The 18,168-nt window shown below is 37.9% G+C and overlaps 1 protein-coding gene across 4 annotated transcripts in view; it reads left to right on the plus strand.

The window, feature by feature from the left end:
- The window catches only part of GRIK2 (glutamate ionotropic receptor kainate type subunit 2), a 587,425-nt gene that overhangs the window by 81,672 nt on the left and 487,585 nt on the right, over positions 1–18,168 (plus strand). Inside the window, exon 1 of one of the 4 annotated variants that reach the window (XM_043510715.1) lies at positions 1,735–1,819. The exons of the other annotated variants lie outside the window; for them this stretch is intronic. The gene's annotated coding sequence lies outside the window, so the exon portion shown is untranslated. Of the gene's footprint in view, positions 1–1,734; positions 1,820–18,168 lie in introns of those variants that run through there. 4 annotated transcript variants of the gene reach the window in all.

Genomic DNA, 18,168 nt, shown 5'->3' on the forward strand with positions numbered 1-18,168 from the left:
CTGGGGTGCACTGAGCTGCTGCTCACAGGAATAACATAGCCTGCCTTACAATGCAGTGACATCCTGCTCTGATTAGCAGCATTCCTGTAACAGACAGCACACACAGTTTAGGCTCTGCTCCCACTCGCAGTACGAGTCAAGCCAAGGATTTATGTCTCGAGAGACATAAAATTTGTACAGAGCCTAATGTGACTCTGCTATGAAAAGTGACTCTCAAAATGGTATGGTTCTGTGTTTATTATACTGTAATGAGTTTCATGTCAAATATACTTAGTTTATAAATTAAAAAATGTTTTTATTAGCTCTCAGGCTCAGTTGGCAGTTGAGAAGCTGTGTTTTACTCTTGTATTATCACAAGTAGAAAAGCTACTGCAGGCTACATTTATACTTTGAGTTCCATCTCCATTATCCTCAGTGACACCTATCCAGTCCTAATGTCAGCAGTTGATTTATACAAGTGTAACTGATGGGAACAGAATAAGCAATTTAGTTAATGATACCCAAGAAGGAGTAGAGTCCAGCTCACTCTTTTAACTGTCTTGCATCTATAGGGCGATAAAGGTTTGGACTCCCCCCTGCGGCACCTCCTGCTGGTCGTTCTTGGGAATTAGCTTGATTTCCAGCCCAGAGCATCCTCTGCAGGCCGATGATCCACCTTACCACTGGCCCCCGTGTCCCTCCTGGACCTGGTGCCCTTGGCTTGGGTGCTGCCCCCTGGCAGTATCCCCACTTCCTGGGTCTCCCCACTCCAGGGAACCCTCACCCACTATCCCCACATCACCTCAGTTGTGGCTACTGCCAGTCACCGTCTAACCCCTGTGCCCTAGGGCAGACTGCAGTGTAAAAGCCAATCATGACAGGCAACAAGGGGTTTGGATTAGCTGCCTTTACCCACCCTCAGGCTGCCCGTCTGCAACCCCAATACCTATATGGGCCTCAGGAGTTGCTGGCTTAGGGCTTCTGAAGCCTTTCTCCAGCCCTGCCTTACTTTGGGGGTGTGTGGAGAGACTCTGCCTAAGCTTCATCCGATGAAGTGAGCTGTAGCTCACGAAAGCTTATGCTCAAATAAATTTGTTAGTCTCTAAGGTGCCACAAGTACTTCTTTTCTTTTTGCCTAAGCTTCTGGCTCCCAGCCTTTAAGGGACATCTGGACCCTGATTGGGGCATGGCCCAGCTGCAGCTACTTCCCCAATCAGCCCAGCTTCTAGCCCACAGCCCTCCCCAAGGACTGGCTTTAAGTCCCGATGGGCAGGAGTGGGTGAGCACTCCCTACCAGGGCTAACAGAAGTAAGAAAAGTTTTGTTGCTCAAGTGAGCAGATGACTCTGAATACAGAAAAGGGACTACTGAATAAAACGTAGAGTCACTTTCCAGAGTGTAAATCAACACAATCAGATAGTGCTATTGTAGGTCTTTTTACTGCAGGGTTCAGAAAATCAAATATATTGCTCAGACATAGCCTCTGAGTTAAATAAAAGCTGCTGTATTCAGTTTTCTTCAAAAGAATAAACTGTTGTTGAAGAATAAAATAAATAAATGGGCAACAGTATACAACAGAGAAAATGCATGAGCGAGATCAGAGGACAGAAAATTATTATCACTGTACTTGCATGCTTCCAATTAAAATTATGCAGTAGACTGGTTCCAGATTCTTCTTCCTTTACAGCCTTTTAAAATTTCTTTTGACAATATCCTTCCATATCTTTGTGCATTTTTTTCTTCAAAAGTCATCTGAAACAATCATTCAAATCCCTTCAGTCATATTAAACGGTCAGTAGAATATTAAGAGGCAAGAGCTTCTCCTGAGGTTTACACCTATGGTATGTTCCTCTCCATTTCCTCACCCTTCCCCACCCAGTATCTGGAATGAATGCAGAAGGCTCAGATGTTTCAACCAGCCCTGTTCAAGCAAAGCCCCTGGGATTGCATTTAATGTCGCACAAGATAATGTATTTCATGCAAGTCACTGTCCATCAGTGTAGACTTTTATTTCATGAGAAAATGTTCAATAGTATATTAGTGTAATTTTACTACATTGTTTATGAAATAAACCTTGGATTTTGACATACCTGTATGAGCCATGCTAGTGAATTTCTGACAGGAAACTAGAAAACAGTACCTGTTTAAACAGATTGATTCTGAGCCTCTAAGTTGCAAGCAATATTTATAGTCCTAGAAATCTGGATATTATAGCCATTAAACGTAAAGGGAGCGCATCTTTAATTCTCTTTTTAATTAGAAACCTTTTTCTTTAACAAGAAGATGGGATGAAATCTCTTTGCTCTTGAAGTTCACATGATTATCTGTTCATCCCAAAACATAGAGTGGTTTACTGAAGTCTGTGCATACAGTGACAATATTTTTACCATCAATACACCTTTTGGGAAAATATAATACAAGTTGTAAGCTATTGGTGCTATGACTTGAGGAAGGATCTTTGAAACCTGCAGGTAAGATTTAAATCTATATGCTTCTTTTAAACATTCAGATCTGAATCTCATTAAGGAGTAGAGTCAGCTATTAAGGCGGTATTTCCATTACAAATATACCAACACATAACTCTTCCTTAATGGTTTAATTGTTATATGTTAATACCATAGTATGCATCACAAAAAATATGTGAGGTTAGATACTATGGTGATGGATACTAAAGAAAATGATAAGCCCCATATGTGTGTGTTCTCTGCATTTTTCTGCAAGTGATGTGGGAAATAAGCAAGGGTCTGCCCCACAAACACCAGAAAAAACAAGACAACGTAAACGACTGTGGAACATCTGAAAAAGATTTAAAGCAAAATGATAAAAAAAATATTTAGGGCAAGGACATTCTCTCTCTTTCTCTCTTTAGCTATGGCCTTGGTTTAGAAGACCACTGAAGCACAGTTCCCTCTAAATTGTGCGTGTGTGCCTGCGCACACAGATCCTAATCCCTGCGCACACAGCAAAACACCATGCGCACAAAAATTTGCACTGAAGCACAACAATTTGTACAGAAGAAATTTTTTGTGCACATGGCCTGTCAAAAATTAGAGGGAATATTGCACTGAGGTACGTGCTAAAGTGCTTTTCTGGAACGCAGCAGGGTCCCTATGTGATACAAACAATTAGTGATGATAATGTATTGTAATTTGTTTAATAAAATTTATTTCTAACTATTAAAAAGGACAATTACATAATCACTAGAAACAAGTAAGATCAATGGTAGGCTCATACTGAATATATGTGCATATTATCAAATAGCTTTTTGCCCCAAATGGGAATTGTACTTGAATAAGAGCCACAGAGTTTAGTATCTAGAAATCAAAGGTGAGCTATGGTTCCTAATCCTTTCACTTCAGCAGCCCAGCCAAGACTCTCAGGATCTGATTATTATTGATAAAGTCCCTTTACACTTCTATGGCTGCATAAAGGGACCTTAAAATTGGTGAAAAGAGGCCTTAGTAAGAACGAAAAATAGGCTCTAGAAGTATAATAAGATGATAAAGGCCCAATGAAGCCCAGCTAACCTGTGAAAAATGCTGTGTTGAAGTAAAGATAAATCACTTTCAATTACCTGTGATGTAGATTTGAGGTCCACCTACAGTATTTTGTTATGTTTTACACCAGGGAAATTACCAGTGTTGGCTTGTAACCTTTGTTTTAATAGAATAGTTTTATAGCTAGTTTGCAGCTAACATAGCCTTAATTTATTTCAGATATTCCTTGGGTATAGTGGTTGGAATCAGAAAGAGGAAGAGCACCAAAATGACAGTTAATTTTAGGAATATGGATTTTACTTCCAAGATATCATGCTAGATTAACATTGAATAAATTATTCACCACAATATTTAATAGCAGATGTTAAAATCTTTATAAATATCTATAGTTATTTACTTCCAAAAGGGCTAATGTACTTTTTATTTTATTATATTTTTGTAATTGAATGTAACCTGAATCCAGAGTTAAGTACAGTATTCCCTGAAGACTGACTAGTTTAGTCTGGATTTGCTCTACTTTAGAACATGCTAATCAATTAATTGTGCATTTCAGAAAACAAGTCTGTAGGGACGCTCTTAAGGGGGAGATTTTGGTATTACATTTCAAAATATCAGTCCAATGCAGCATATTGCTAACTGAATTACACAGAATACTTACTACTCTGGCATTTTTCATTGTTTCATTAATAATAGTGAGGTGTGTTAAATAAACATTTTTTTCAGTTTTCATCTGCTAATATGGAACATAGCTGATCTGGCAATGTTGAGGCACTAATCAGACAGATTTCATGAAGGAAAAATGGAAGAATGGAGGATTTTTATTGTCTTCGTTTTTTTGTGGTGGTGGCAGCTTGAGGCATCAAAACAGATTTTCTTGGGTTTACTGACCTGACCAAGGGGATAGGTATGGGTATTGTGAGACCATTTAAGTCTTTTCTTTAGTTTTAAGGCTATTTCTCTGTATTTAAATAGACCTAAGAGTAAAATAAACACCAGCTTTGAGAAAAGATTTATGAGTAATGTACAATTCATTACATTCTCAAAGGACAATAAGTGGATACAAGACATTCCCTTTTAGGATAAACACCAAAAGCTAAGATCTGCTTTAATTCATTTCTTGTGCTAGAAGTTTTCTTCTCCATGGAATGAAAGAAAACGTTTGTGTTCATTACAAGTATATGGTAATAACAAATCTATAGAATTAAATTTGAACAAGATTAGTTGAACTCATTTTAGCATTCAGGGTATGTATGTTTAAGTTTTTAGATGTGGTGATTTGTTTTAGAAAAGTAAGAAATGATTGTTTGTAACAGTCTAACAATCACAGTACAATTTTGCCAGAGATCTTGGATTCAAAGGCGGCTCATCTTTCAGATGTGTGCTGTTATGCTAGTTATTTTACATGTAAAACATGTACTCTTCACAACTAAACACAGGGTCAAATCCTTCCCTTAGTGTAAACTAGCACAGCTACATTGAAGTCAATGAAGCTATGCTGACAAAAAAAAAACAGGTGAGGTTTTAGTTCACAATGTTTATGCAGACTATATTCTACCCAGCGTACATTTTAAATGTGCAAGACAAAGCTCTGATTTTCCCATTTGTGATGTCAATTTTGTACTTACAGCAAGTTCAGTAGACTGTTCTTTCAACAGTCAAATTAACGTGGACTAGTGGCTCACTGAATACCTGATGCCATAACAGGTGACAGAAATGCTGTGGGGGTTTTGCTTAGGTTTTAATAGGATTTTGCATTAAAAACTTTTGATCAAAGTGTGGAGTCATGGTATAGAGATAAAAGAGCTTGCTAAAGAGAAAACTGGATTATCAAACCAGGAAACTAAGGGTCTGTTATAAATGTTAATTTTTCTAGCTTTAAAGTGGTGTGACAGGCTGTTTGGAGCAGAGGTAGGTCTATCAATGGACTCTGCATGTCTGGTTAGATTCATAGGTATCTGAAGTGTGGGTGATTGGAACTGAAGTTATTGCAAAACAGAGATGCCACTTAAAGGCTCAGACATAAAAGACAGAGGGCTTGTTTCATCCATAGCCCCTGAAGTAACAGAATAAAAGGCTTGCTTCAGCTGTCATGCAGGCTGAGACTGTACCCAAATCTTCCTGTAGTTTCAACCTCTTTCCCTTCATGGCTGCTGGTTTCACAGGCATGGAGGAAACCTGCTACCAATGCAGATTATCAGAATTCCTGTGCAGAGCTGCTGTAGACCCACTTCTCCCTCTTACCAACATTTTTGTTTGGATAACCGTTTTAGCTCCTTTCCAACAGTGCTTAAATGGTCTGAAAAAAGTTAAGGATCTGTCATAATCTGGGAACAGGAACTTTTGTTAAACAATGCTTAAAGTATCCCCCTCAGCAACCCAGCACTTGATTTTTTTTTTCGTCCTGTGCAGCTCCTTGTTAATTTCCATGCCCTGCCCTACCCGTCCCACCCAGCACTTTTAGCTTTGCCTCCCAGCCAGAAGATGAATAGGATCCCTTTGCTCCATCACATAGGGTTATGTGAATGTTAGCAACCAAGGTCTGGTTTGGGAATTTTACTGGAGTTGGAGAGGTATGTATATATGTTTTTGGTAAGACTATCAAATATAAAATCTCAAAATCTGTTAATATAAATTCCATGGATATGAAATAATGAAGAAAAATTTGTCTTCTTAGGAGTCTTGGTCCAGAAATAAAAGTACGTTTTAAACATAGAGCAGTGTAAGTGAATGGACCTAATTCAATTCTGCTGGAAGCAGTGCAAGTCTAGTTATGCCATACAAGTCTAGTTACGCCATATAAGTCTAAAACCAATATACATGAGAAACCATGCAAGAGTTGGGCAGAGTACTACTCCCCAGAAAAGATATTTAGGGGTTATTGTAGAAAGAGTTTGTAACCCAACCCACCAGCCCAGCATGTGGTTTCAATGAAAGAGGTGAATCGGGATACTGAAATATTCCAAAAGCATAGAATATAAAGCAAAATAAGTAAAACTGTCACTCTTCAAGGCATAGATACAATGCCATCAAGAACAGTGTTCCATTTTGGTAACCTTTTCATAAAGGATATTTTTGCACAGGGGTATGTCTCTCCAATGTAGGGGAACCAGAATTTCAACTATAGGTTTTAGAAATACGCACAATAAATGAAAGGCTGAAGAATGAGCTTTTAGTCGCTTCAGAGAGCAGAAGATTTGGAAGTGACCTAAGTGAAATACTATAATATTAATGTAGTGCAAGGACTAATTGTTCACTTTGGGAAGAGGGGGACCAAGTGATAACTTGGGAAATTTAGAGTAAATGGGGAATTTAAGACAAAAACAAACTATTGTAATTTAAAGGATAGTAACATACAATAAGCAAAAATTGCTGAGGCAAATATTATTCCCAGACAAACACTACATTAAGATGAAATTAAAGTTGGGAGTACTTTAGAGTAAAATAGTAGAATTGAGGTTGTGTAGGTGCTAACTGTGCATTTCCGTATCTTAATATATTTGGATTTTCTTTTAAGTTTATCCTTAACTTTGAATTTCCTGAGTTTATGATGTGTAATTTTGGGTAATTAAAACAATATAGTAAAGTGGTTTATCTCATTTATACTATCTACCTTAACTTCTTAATATAGTCTGGGAATTTCCTTCATTGTTGGTTTGTTTGTTTTTTAATTGTTAAAAACTTCATACATGAAAACTAAACAGTAAGCTCAAAATGAATGTTAGCATTTGATATTTCTAATGATCTGAAAATATGAAATAGGAACATTCATTTAAAAAAAAAAGTCTTCATTTTAATTTGTAGGGTCAGATTCCCCAGTATGTTCTGGGCTGCTTTATCCTATGCTAGAGCAGCACAAAGCAGCCAGATCACAGTAGTTAGTTAAGCTGGGTTTACAGTTTCTTTACACTGCCAGAACAGGACAAAGAAGCATAGCATATACCCTAGTTTCCCTGCTATCCTGCACATTACCCTGCACACACATAGCTCAAATGCCCCCTCCCTCATTCACCACTTTTACTCTACTGCACACGTACCCGGTTTTGCCCTCCCTTCTGCATTCCCCCCATATTTGCCCTTCTTCCTGCCGCCACTTTCTGGCCTTTCACATCCCTCCCTCTCTCACACACGCACACATTCAATCCTAGCTTCTCCTTCCTTCCATATCTCCCTTTTGTGTAGATCTGATACAATGAATAGTTTGACAAGAAATAATTAGTATTAATCATTTTATGCTGTCTTGCTAATTTATGAACAGAGACTGGTAACAAAACTTTCTCCTTCAGAGAGACCTATGAAGACTTTCCTTCTGTCAAAATAGCCACCATTTCCCATTCTGTGTAGGACCATGGCCAGAGGCTGACCTCAGTTAAGATGTCCTCTTTCATAATGGCCACTGTGCCAGGCAAATAATATGCCTGGCACAAGGTGCTAAATTTTGTTGAAGAATCTATTTTAAATTAAAATTTAATTCATAAGCTAGTCAGTCAACAGAGTAACTTGAAACTGTCAGAAAATTAATTCAGTATTCAGAGTAAGTGTTGTAACACGGGGAAGGATATGGTCTATTTTTGTACATAACAGGTCAAGTCTCAGTATTAAATGCAGTAATCAATTCAGACTTAGAGAGAAGAGACTTGCACTTCCAGAAACCATATTATGGGTGAGAGAACAATGAAAGATAAAGCGACAATGCAAGTAGCTGGGTCTAAAATAATGCACTGTGGACCTCAGTGCCAAACTCTGTCCTTTGGTACGCTCCTGTAATTCCTATTTTACTTCAGTGGAAATAGTGAACTTGTATCCAGATGCAATTCATTGATTTTATTGTCAAAATGGTCTTTTGTGTTGAGAAATCCTTTGTCCTCTTATTGGGAAAAAATACAGCTATTTTTCAGCTCTATAATTTATAAATGTGTGTACAAAATTGCAAACATAACCAAGAATTAAATAAAATTTAATTAGTTTAACCACTCACTTGTTGCTGAATGATCCACAAACACTTGCTTTCCTGTTTTGTGTACTAGTAGGTGTGTCCCCTGACATTCCATTGACTTCAGTGGAATGTTAATAGAAGACAGCAGCACTGGAGGTGTGGTGGAGGACCAATAGTGAAAGATTGAACAATTTGTGCCTGAGTAAAATAGAATGCTTCGTAGATTGTTACTTCTCTCTCTTTTCAGAAACTCTAGGGTGGTTTGGAATTACATGTTGTTAAGAGATGCTCTTTAATGAAGTATTCTGTCATTGTACAGATTCCTCGTAGTCATTTAGTATAGTATAGATGTCAGGATTATAGGCTGGATTCGTGTTTCTGATGGAAGCATGTAGTGTTCCGAGAGAAATACATAAGACCATGACTATAAGAAATGTATTGATGTCATGGGACGAACCAAATTCATTGCTGGTTGTGAAGGGTTAGTGTCAATGAATGAATTTGGTTCACACACTTTGCCAAAGATGGAATTGGGTGTATTCACTCTCTGTGGCTCTTCAATTTTAATGTACTTTTTACTGTGCAGGATTATTTACTGTAGAGAGCATTATATTAGAGACAGCATATACTTTTTAAATACAGGATTTTTTCTTTGTGCCCAGTCTTACAAACACATATATTCTTACTGTTCATAGAGTATTTTATTGTCATAGCAACAAAGATTCAAAGCACAGTAGCAGGTCCAGTAATCACAAAGGCATTAAAATGAATAGCCAATATATAAGCTATTTGGAAGGGAGCCTGGTCTAACGGCCAGGATTACATGGAATAATAAAAAACAAAAGTAAAAGGATGACAACGACACACTGGGGCATCACATATTAGAAGCTGAGCTATAGAGTAAATATTGTCATCCAGAGCTTTTCAGAGTCACCTATGGAAGCTAAATTTGTTCATACTTGGAAAAGTAGTTTGTAATGTGCCCTACTTACTCAGTAAAGTGTATTTATTGCTAAGGATGTCACTGAAGTGTGCTGTTCTACAGTCCAGTACAAAATGGGAAATACCTTATTAATCTCATTATTGGGGAGCTGTATAATCAAGAAACCAAATATAAAAGCACTGGTATTAAAAAAAAAAAAGTGGAGCAGCACAATACTCAATAAATGTCGCCATCAGTGTGATTGAACACCTGAAAATCCAAGGAGTTGAGGAGGTGCTAAGTAGAATTTAGCAAGCTTTAAATATCTGAGTTTTGATTAATGCACCACTAATGCCATCTGATTATCAAGACTAATCTGTCCCATGGTATTTTTATTACATTAGTACCTACAGGACACAACCAGGAGCAGAACCATGTTGTGCAAGCACTGTACAAACTTGCTGGTGGAAAGTACCCAAAGGAGGTTGAAGGATAGAAACAAAGGCTCTGTGGTACCAAATCCTTTACCCATAGTTGTCCCTTTCCCCCAAATCTATGGCAATTGTTCTGGCAGACGCAGGGGTATAGCTGGTTAAATAATGGATTAGTTGGTTCATTGGCCTTCCCAGGAAAAAAATTGTTTGGGATTGAACCAAAAATTAATTTTGAATATTTATGGCAAACCATAAAAATTAAAAAAAAATATTTTAGGTCAAACAAAATGTTTAGTTTGACCTAGAACAAAAATATTACTTCGAGTCTGATTGGTTTATATATTTAATTAAAAAAATTACTTGAAAGAAACTTTGAAACAAAACCCAAAAATCAAAATGTTTCATTTGGAAAATGGCAAAACAAAATGTTTTGATTTTTTTCTGGGGTGGAGGAGGGAAGAGAAAGGTGGGGCCCAATATGAAGAATTTGGCAAAACTAACATGAATTTGACATGTTTTGGTGTGCTGAATCTTAATTTTTTTTTTTTGGCCAGGAAAGAGTTTTGCTGAAAAATTTTGCTCTGCTCTTCTCATATTGCTCTGTGTGGCACTTATTGACTTAAAATACCTTGAAGAATTACACCTTTTTTGCTCATGATAAAACTTATAAAAAATTCTTCCACTGCTCTTTAAAGGAACAAACCTTGCAATATATTGCTAGTCATTTAGGGCTGGTATTTGTATTAAGGAAACTTGCATATTTGACACAACTGCATATCTCTTAATATTATTTATTTACCAAAAATAATTTAGATACAGAATAGGGTGGTAGCCTATTTGAATATTACAATACTGAGTTATAAATGCATGTCAAATTTGTGTGATATCTAGGGAAAAGACCTATTGTGAGTTATCAAGGAAGGATAATGTCTCTGCATAAACTAAACACCATGGCAACCATCAATAGATTTCTAGACACAATTTAATTGTATCTTGGAACAATTGCCTTGATGACTTGCTTGACATTATGAAAAGCAGTTTAGGAGAAGCAGGCTTTAGAAAATGAGAAAACAAGAATTTTTCATAATTCCTATTCCAGTATTAAATATTTTGGATAGTCTAATATGTACCTTTAAATTTCTATGGTACTATGTGTTCCTGGTGGAATTCTGAAATACCTCTATGGCTCCAGCAGCAAATGTTGCAGATTTACAAGAAAAATTTTATAATAGGATATACTGTACTATATTGGATATGAGGCCCTGTGCAAAGTAACGTCTGCTGTCTACTCTAGCACATATTCCACATGAATCCCTCTTCTCCTTACCATCAATGGTCTCCCTACAGCTTCTACCCATCATGCTCTCGTCACAGCTTGAGAATTCAGAATAGACTCTGCAAAGAGGCCATGGGGTTGCCAGAGGCCTGTGAGGGAAAAGAGAGGGGTGATCTTATTTTGTAAGTCTGTTAATAGTAGGGACCCCAAACTGTGGGATTGGGACTAGTTGTTCTTGTGACTAGGACTGGCCTTGATCAAAAGGACATGGACACAGCATGGGTATTACCCACAATTAATAGGAGACCATATACTACTGTTCTGTAACAATATTTATTTCCAAGCTATTTTTGAAATCTAATAAAGCAGGTAAACATAAAAATAATGATAATAAAAAAGGTCCATCTTCTCAGACCATAAAGAACAGCAGGTTTTATTGTTGTAGACGAAGAGCTAATTTGGGATATAACTATATCCAGGAGGAAAACTTAATCAACTTCCTGAAAATAGAATAGCAAAGATCTTTACACATACTGTCTTGTGCTATGACTTAATCAGAGCTCACAAGTTAAGTAAGCAGTACTGACACATTCAAACATTCAAAAATCATGAGTTATGCACCCCAAAATCATTAGATAAAATACATTTTGCATTCTTTTGATTCTGATTTAGAACCATTGGGTACAACTGACATTTTCAAGATTTTCGGCACTATCGTGAGAGCTAGACACTTTTAAAATTATTACTTATGAACACTGAGATTCTGACATGCCACTTAGTAAGGGAGGCTTTAAACTGTTTGATGCGGGCAGGAGACAAAAGCCACTGGTAAGTCCAAAAACGTTAAGACCTGGGTGAAGGGTTGGAATCTGAGGGGAACATGATAAATCGCAGCATGGTCGAAGGAAAGACAAGAGGGAATATAGAAGGGAAATCTAATAAACAACTCAGATGTCTATACACTCAGACAAGAAATTTGGAAAATAAACAGGAAGAACTAGAAATACTAGTGAATAATCACAAATACAATAATGGTGGCATCACAGAAACTTGGTGTGATAATCCATGACTGGAATATTCGTATAGAAAGGTACAGTTTTTTCTGGAAGAACAGGCTGAGAAAAAAGGGAAGAGGTCGGGGTGGCCTTGTATATCAAAGAGGTATGCACTTGCACTGAGGCCGAGATAGAAGTGGGAGGCAGACCAGTTGAAAGACTCTGAGTAAGGATAAAAGGGTTAAAAGAACAAGGTGATGTCATGGTAGGCCTCTACTATAGACCACCTAACCAGGAAGAAGAGGTGGATGAGGTTTTTTTTTTTTTTTTTTTTTTAAAACAACTAACAAAATCATCCAAAACACAGGACTGGGTGGTGATGGGGAACTTCTACTACTCAGACATCTGTTGGGAAAATAATACATCAGGGTACAGATTATCCCACAAGTTCTTGGAATGCATTGGAGACAACTTTTTATTACAGAAGGTAAATGAAGTGACTAGGGAAGAGGCTATTACTGATTTGATTGGACAAACAGGGAGGAGCTAGCTGGCCATCTGAAGGCTGAAGGCAGCTGGGATGAAAGTGATTGTGAAATGACAGAGTTCATGATTATAAGGAATGATAGGAGGGAAAACAGCCAAGTAAAGACTTCAAGAAGGCAGACTTTAGCAAACTCAGAGAATTGATAGGTAAGATCCCATGGGAAGCAAGTCTAAGAGAAAAAACTGTTTAGAAGAGTTGGCAGTTTTTTAAAGAGACATTATTGGGAACACAAGAGCAAACTCTCCCAATGCATAGGAAAGATAGACAGTATGGGCAAGAGGCCACACTGGTTTAGCAAGAGATCTTCAGTGACCTGAAACAAAAAAAATGCATACAAATGGAAACTAGATCAAATTACAGAGGATGAATATATAAATAAGAGAAGCAGGTAGAGACAAAATTAGAAAGGCCAAAGCACAAAATGAGATTAAACTAGCTAGGGCTATAAAGGGTAACAAGAAAGCATTTTACAAATACATGGGAAGTGAGAGGAAGACCAGGGATGGGGTAAGCTCATTACTAAAGGAAGAGGGAAAGAAAACAGAAAATGAAGCAATGGCTGAAGTGTTAAATGCCCTTTTTTGTTTCATTTTTCACCAACGATGTTTACAGTGATCTGATAATTCATATAGAGCACATCATTATAAATGGGGTAGGATCTGAGGCTAAAATGGGAAAAGAACAAGTTAAGAATTACTTGGACAAGTTATATGTCTTCAAGTTGGCAGGAATACATCCTAGAATACTTAAGGAACTGGCTGAAGAGATTTCAAAGCCATTAGCGATTATCTGTGGGATTCTATGAGAACTCTTGGAGGAAGGGGGAGATACCTGAGGACTGGGACAAGGGTAAATATAGTACCTATCTATAAAAAGTGGAATAAGGACAACCCAGGAAATTATAAACCACTCATCTTAACTTTTGCACCCGGAAAGATAATGGAGCAAATAATTAAACAATCAATTTGTAAGCACCTAGGCAAAAATAATGTAATAAGTAACACTCAACATGGATTTGTCAAGAACAAATCATATTAAACCAACCTAATATTCTTCTTGGACGGGGTAACAAAACTTGTGTATGGGGAGAAGCAGTAGGTGTCATATTCCTTGATGTTAGTAAGGCATTTGATATTGTCTCCTATGAACCATACTCAGAGAATAGTTATCATTGGCTCACAATTGAGCTGGAAAAGCATATCAAGTGGGGTCATTCAGGCATGGGCGGCTTTTGATCTTCCCATTCGGAGAGGTTAGCCCCCAGCACTGCCCCACCCCCGCCTGAGCCTCCGAACCCCTATTGCAGACACTGCCCCCCCACCTCAGCCTGCCCAAGCACCCCCAGTCCTGGAGCATCAGGCAGCGTGACCCCCAACCCTGGAATGCTGGGGTCACACTGCCCCAATGTATAGTTGGGATTATTTTTTCCAATGTGCATTACTTAGTATTTATGGATATTGAATTTCATCTGCCATTTTGTTGCCCAGTCACTCAGTTTGGTGAGATCCCTTTATAACTCTTTGCAGTAACCTTAGACTTAATGTGAATACAGTATTTTTCACCTCATGTTTTCAAATGTCATGGAGTGATTCAACGATTTATTAGAGCTACCAGATTCATCCCCAGAGTATTTTAAAAGTAGGGAAAATGATTTATACATGCATAGAAATCTATACAGATAACTATAGAGAACAATTGGAAGGAAAACTAAGTCAGTAAAACTTCATGCAGGTATGACTGTGTGGACCCAGGGCTATAATCTCGATCCCCAATCTCTCCTCACCAGCTCCTTCAAGATTGTTAGGGTCTAAACAGAATAGAATAATACTAAGGAAATCTTGCACAGAACCATGGTGTGAGAAAGTTCCTCCTCTGCCATGGTGGGTCCTGTGCTCATTTGCGGATTTGCTTGCCTTAGAGATTCCTGGCAGCCCTCAGTTTGGCCACTTTTGCTAGTGGCTCAAACATGCCGTTCACTCAGCTAACCTCATAACTGGCCAGCATGGGGAAAAGGAATGAGAACAAACTCCGCTGTCTCTGCTGATCCACCTAGTAGGTCAGGGGACAGGCCAGGGGCCTTCCCCTCTGGTGAGACCCACAATCCAGGTCAACTCCTCTTATATCCAATACAGGAGATGGGGAATGGGCCTGCACTCTACTCCGGGTTCCAGCCCAGGGCCTGTGGCTCACAGCTGTCTACTGTGTTTCTTGTAACAGCTGTGTGACAGCTACAACTCCCTGGGCTACTTTCCCATGGTCTCCTCCCAGTACCTTCTTTATCCTTACCACAGGACCTTCCTCCTGATGCCAGATAGCATTTGTACTCCTCAGTCCTCCAGCAGCATGCCCTCTCAATCTCAGCTCCCTGAACGCCCCCCACTGACTGAAGTGAGGTCCTTTTTAAACCAGGTGCCTGATTAGCCTGCCTGTCTTAATTGAGTCTAGCAGCTTCTTAATTGGCTCCAGGTGTCCTAATTAGCCTGTCTGCCTTAATTGGTTCCAGCAAGTTCCTGATTGTTCTGGAACTGCCCCTGTTACCTTACCAAGGGAAAAGGGACCTGCTTAACCTGGGGCTAATATATCTGCCTTCTTTCATTCTCCTGTAGCCACCCTGTCACAATAGCCAGATTCAAGGAAGGACTTTTTGCAAAGGGGTTAAAGGCAGTTATAAAGAGAGGGAATATCCTATGTAAATACCTTTCCCACACATGCAGTGACCCTGCAAGTTTTTCCCTGCATGACCCTCCATGTTTTTTACTTTTCTTTGCCCTTTGCCTTGTGTTGTACCCTTTGTTTGTGAAAGGCTTTAGCATCATTCACACTGAAAGGCATTATATACATGAATGATATGTATGTATGTATAAACGTATGATAACATTGAGGATAATTTATTGCTTTGGTTTTCTACCATTAAGTCTTTTTTTTCCCTTTGCACAACTGTCCCTCCAAATCTCCTTCAGAAACAGCTACAGACATCTATTATAATACATCATATGCTTTGAATTTTAAATGACATTTTAGAGGTTTTCATTAGTGAGTGGCATGGTCTAATGATCTAAGCACAGGACAGAGAGCTAGGGCCACGTCATTTCTGATTCTGGGTCTGACAAGGATGCTTTCAGTGACCCTGGACAAGTCACTGTTCTTTTCTGCTGTACATTGTTCTTTTCTAAAGTTGGGGTACTGGTTCTTATCTCAGAGGGTGTTTGAGAGGGTTAATTAGTTAATATTTATCAGTAAAAATATTATGTGGGTAAATGTGCTGTGCTGTTTGTTAAATGCCAAATAACATTATACTAATAAGTATAATAATTGGTGTAGGCAAAACATTAGAGAAATCAAATAGTGGCAGTTAAGTGTGGTGTATTTGTAGATCACCAAATAAAACCTGAATTTTCAGATTACAATAAAAGAAATGTTATGATGCAGTGATTTTATTCTTCCCTTGATACATTGTCTAAAGTGTCTCTTAATGCTTAGGAGAGTTCTGTTCTTAAAAGGTGGGAGAGGAGAAAGGGCAATGAATATTTGCAATTACTATTACAAAGCTGCCTGCATATTACCATAAATGTAAAGTACACAAATACCATATTGCAATCAAACCACCACTAAAGACTACCTGTAGTAGACAAGCCCTTGTTGTAATAATCCATTTTAAAGAATCCCTAAGGTTTTTAGTACAGCTTTGTTTGATTTTCAGTTAAATATCATCTCTGCTAGCCAACTGACATTTGACAGTCCCTTGGGTTGTTGTTTAAAGGTGGTTTTGCTGTACTTGTTTTGCTAATAAAAAGGACATGGCTCTTGCAACCTGTTTAGTTTCAGTAAGAAAGACAAAGAATTACAGTGCAGTTCCTCATTTATAAGTACAGTGCACAGTTCACTAATGGCCTATACAGTCATGAATTTAGCAGCATATTAGTTTCTATGAGACTTCATGTATTCCCTTCTTCATTCATTTATAAAAATTCCATTTACTTTTCTTTTATTTCAAGGAGGGATCCTCTGGGATTCCACATTACCTCCCATCAGCTTGTCATACAAGGACCAACACTGCAGTGGCCTTCCCTCTGGGGGGGATGCTGCTCCCTTGTGACGGCATCAAAGCCATTCCATGTGTCAGTAAGAAGTTGCCAATTTATAAAAATTTGGATGGCTCTTTCCCCAGGGGCTGGTCATGCTTCCTCCGCATCCTTCTCTGTACCTGCCAGACCAAAGCAAGACAAGATAGCTGGTCCTAAATTCAGATGTTTCTATAAGGGTGTTTGGCTGGCTCATCATTTATTTTTCCAATGCATTTTTATCATTGAAAACATCTTCAATCCCAGGAGCCTTATTTATGTTTCTGACCTTTAGAAGTTCAATTCAAAAACATCAATATATTACAATATGGTTTTAATTTCCCTAGTGTATCAGCAATCTCACATTTTAACAGCCGCGCATGATCTCTCTTAAACTGATATGACTCCATTGGTTTCAATGGTGTTTCTCTTGATTTACATAATTAAAGACAATGCGAATATTCATGTGAGTAATTCTCATATGCTTAAGTGATTGCAGGAATAGGTGAGTTGGTGTAATGAAGCCATGAAGTGCAGGTAAGAGACTGAACTTTATTTATTTGACTCAGGCACATGACAGGTTTATGAATGATCATTTCCCATCTGATTACAGGGATCAGTATCTATGGAGTCCAGAGGATTCTGTTACACAGGTGACATAACCAAGACCTTGAAGAATGTTTTGCCAAAAATTGATAGTATTTTGTCTTTCCAAAGGAAAAAATTGTTTATCTACCTGGGAACTTATACAAGTCTTTTTCACCATAGTATCTGAGTGCCAGAATAGCCGAAAGTGATTTATTAGGTAAAGGCTCAGTCCTGATCCCACTGAAATCAATGGGAGTTTTGCCAACAGCCTCAGTGGGAGCAGAAATAGGCTCTAATTTTTCAAAGAAGTGACTCAATGTTCAGTTTGTACAATCAGTTAAGACATTAAGACTCAAATGATGACACTTTTTATTATTTTTGTTTTTGTAGTGCTATCTGTTCAGTGGACCAATTTGTCTTGCCATAAAAGGAAAACTCTAAGGGCAGAAGGGGACAAGTGGGTAAATTTTCAAAGATACCACTATATAGAAACTGCAAGTCTATTTACAACTTTCAATGAATGTTGAAGCAAATTAGACTTCAGCAAAACTGAAATTGGACTGTTTTGGAAAAAAAATAGGGCTGTAGATTAATCGCAGTTAACTCATGTGATTAACTAAAAAATTAAGTGTGATTAAAATATTAATCATGATTAATCACACTGCTAAACAATAGACTACCAAGTAAAATGTATTAAATATTTTTGGATGTTTTTCTGCATTTTCAAATATATTGATTTCTATTACAACACAGAATATGAAGTGTACAGTGCTAACTTTATATTATTATTTTTATTACAAATATTTGCACTGTAAAAATGATAAACAAAAGAAATAGTATTTTTCAGTTCATCTGATACCAGTTCTGTACTGCAGTCTCTTTATTGTGAAAAAGTAACTTACAAATGTAGATTTTTTTATTACATAACTGCGCTCAA

This window comes from Dermochelys coriacea, chromosome 3 (genome assembly GCF_009764565.3).
Source record: "Dermochelys coriacea isolate rDerCor1 chromosome 3, rDerCor1.pri.v4, whole genome shotgun sequence".
Taxonomy (NCBI): domain Eukaryota; kingdom Metazoa; phylum Chordata; order Testudines; family Dermochelyidae; genus Dermochelys; species Dermochelys coriacea.